Below are 3,129 nucleotides of genomic sequence, written 5' to 3' on the forward strand. Positions count from 1 at the left end.
GTATGTTTGACACTTATCAAACTCCCCCCAACTTCAAACTTTGTTTGTCCTCAAACAAAAGGTGAAAATTATCCGAAATCAATTTGGCTAAAAATAATAAGATCAACATGATTTCAAATGTATAAACATGTCAAAAATAGATTTCAATGAGATTTTTCATGATTTATGAATTTGGGCACATAATGCTTCAAACAAGAAATCAATGCTTTGTTTATAAAAAATGTGCAACAATTTACCTAAGCAAATATTTTTCTTAACCAAGAAGTGTTTCTTTGCACACAAGTTCAAAGTTGAAACTTTTGAAGGGTAAGTGCTTCACTCAAATTTTCAAGCATTTGTTTGTAGTAATTTGAACTCGTTCTTCATCTCACCTATTCTCTTAAATTGCATAATTAATCAAAGATCACTAAGGTCTTTATTTTGGTTGTAATTAAGCTTGGTTTGGATAATGGTTTTTCTAGATTTTCAAGGCTAAGTTAAAAAGAGAGCATTTTTGAAATTTTTCTCAATAGAATATTTTACTCTTCTTTTTTCCATTATTTTTCCCAACCTCTTTAACTTTTTGAACCTTGGATTCTATTTTTCTCAATCTCTTTTTCTTTTCTTTTTCATTTGTAAAGAGATTGATTTTTTCTTTCTTTCTTTTTTTAAGAAGCAAAGTCCATCAATTTTCCCCCCAACTTAATCCCTTCAAACTACTCTTTAAAATTTAATACTCTCATAGAACATTTTTTAAATTCGGTTTTATAGGATAGTTTGAAAAAAAATTATTTCATTTGTTTCGCTCAAAGGGGCTTATCAAAGGATGATCTTAATTAGGTTTGGACTTTTTGGTCTTTGGTTTAACTAATCAAAGAACATGCCTTGATCATGTCTTATCATTTTTATGCAATTTAAGAGATTTATGGACTAAGACAAGTTTAATTAGACAAATCAAATGTTGATTCTCACTTTGATTATCTCATGTGTTTGGCTCACTCCCTTACTTGGTTTGGATTCAAACTTTTTGATTTAAAAAAATGTTTGCAAAGATCTTGTTACATAAAGTTGAATTTTCAATTTGCAAAAATTTCAAGTAATGATATTATATGATTTTTTTCACAAACGTTTATCATATATCTCATTTTGCCTAATCAAAGCTTAATTTAAAGTATACTTAACATTTCCTAATCATGTGATCATGTTTCAAAAAATTTGTTTAGCCATTTTGTTTTCGGTTTTGAAAATTTTGAGTTTTTGAACAAACAAATTTACTTTTGACATATTTACACAATCTAAGCAAGAAATGTTTAAATTACATAAAGTTCTTGTTCCCCCTTTTTAAATGAAGGCTTGTCCACAAGCCTTAAAAATTTTGGGACTTACTTGATGTGATTTAAAAATTGTTTAGTTTTCTAAGAATAAAAATAAAAATACTAACAAAAGAAAACAATGATAAAGGAAGTAAATATTTACCACATACTGGGTTGCCTTCTAGTCATCGCTCTTTTAATGTCATTAGCTTGTCGTCAGACTTTGGACGAGACTATTCTGATTGCTCATTGATGATGGAGCCTCACTCATCACCCAAATAAGGTTTTAATCTTTGTCCGTTTACTACCCAAGTTGCATTTATCTTGGGATCTTTTAACTCAATTGCTCCATATTCTTTTACTTCGTTGATGACAAATGGTCATGTCCATCTGGTTCTGAATTTTCCTAGAAGTATTTTGAGCCTTGAGTTGAATAGAAGTACTTTTTGCCCTTGATAGAATTTTTCTTTCTGATTCTGGAGTCACGGTACTTCTTTGTTTTTTCCTTATAAAGTCTTGAGGATTCATATGCTTGGAGCCACATTTCTTCAAATTGATGTAATTGATCTTGTCTTTTAATATCTGCATCCTTCAAATCAAAGTTTAGAAAGTTGAGAGCCCAAGAGGCTTTATGCTCCAATTCAACTGGTAGATGACGAGCTTTACCATAAACAAGTTGATATGGAGTTTTGCCTATTGGTGATTTAAATGCAGTTATATAGACCCAGAGAGTATCATCCAGTTTTTGTGACCAGACTTTTCTTGAAGCAGAGACTGTTTTTTCCAAAAGTCTTTTTAACTCTTTATTTGATACCTCCGCTTGGCCATTGGTTTGTGGGTGATAAGATGATGTTACCTTGTGTTTAACATTATAAAATTGTAAGGTTCTTTTTAATTAGGAATTTATAAAATGACAAGAACTTATATGGTCAAGTCAGAATTTTGTTTTTCTATTTTAGTGAGAGCATCACTTGTGTTCTGCTGATGGTTGATAGTAGTTTGCATGAACTGGTTGAGAATTTTCTCCAGTTCGTCATGATAAGTTTGAGTTGATTGGAAGACATAGACATTATGGTTGTTTGCACAGTCATTACACTAAAAACTTGCTTTGTTGGTTTGCTCTATTTGTTTAGGTAGATCCTAAAGTTTTTGATGGACCGTATTGAGCTTGAGTTGAAATTCTTTGATGAATTGCTCAATTTCTTGTTGTAAACCAACATGTTGGTCCATTTCTGAAAATTGAGATCAAAATGAACTGTTTTGTCTATTTCCAAAAGAAAAGAGAGTAGTATGTAAAGAAAACTTAATTTACATCTTTGTACAAATTAAAACAATTTCTACAAAAGCAAGAATAATTTTATGCACAATTATTTGATGAATGACATATAAATATGAAATGTTCTATTATTTAAGAAATTCCCCGGTAACGGCGCCAATTTGTTGAAAGGTTTATTTGAGAGGTTTTCCCCCTCAACAAATTGTCCCCGGCAACGGCGCCAATTTGTTGAAAGGTTTATTCTTGGGGGAAGGTGTTGGCTTTCCCCTCTCAACAAATCATCCTGGCAGTAGTGCCAATTTGTTGAAAAAAGCGGAAATTCCCTCAATTCGGTGTGTTTTCCTTTTTAATTGATTAAGTAAGTGAACTCGGTTTTATTCTTTGTTCGCCATCTCGACTTTAATAGAATAAATTCCAACGCCGGTATAATGGTTTTAAGAGTATTCTAGTTACAACTTACTTTTAATAATCATGTGAATAAGTTATTCCTTCTTTGCCCCATCTCGGCTTTGTTATAATAAATTTCAACGTCGGTACAATGATATCGAAGCAATCCCCTAT

The sequence above is a fragment of the Lupinus angustifolius genome, chromosome LG01 (assembly GCF_001865875.1).
Source record: "Lupinus angustifolius cultivar Tanjil chromosome LG01, LupAngTanjil_v1.0, whole genome shotgun sequence".
NCBI classification, from domain to species: Eukaryota; Viridiplantae; Streptophyta; class Magnoliopsida; order Fabales; family Fabaceae; genus Lupinus; species Lupinus angustifolius.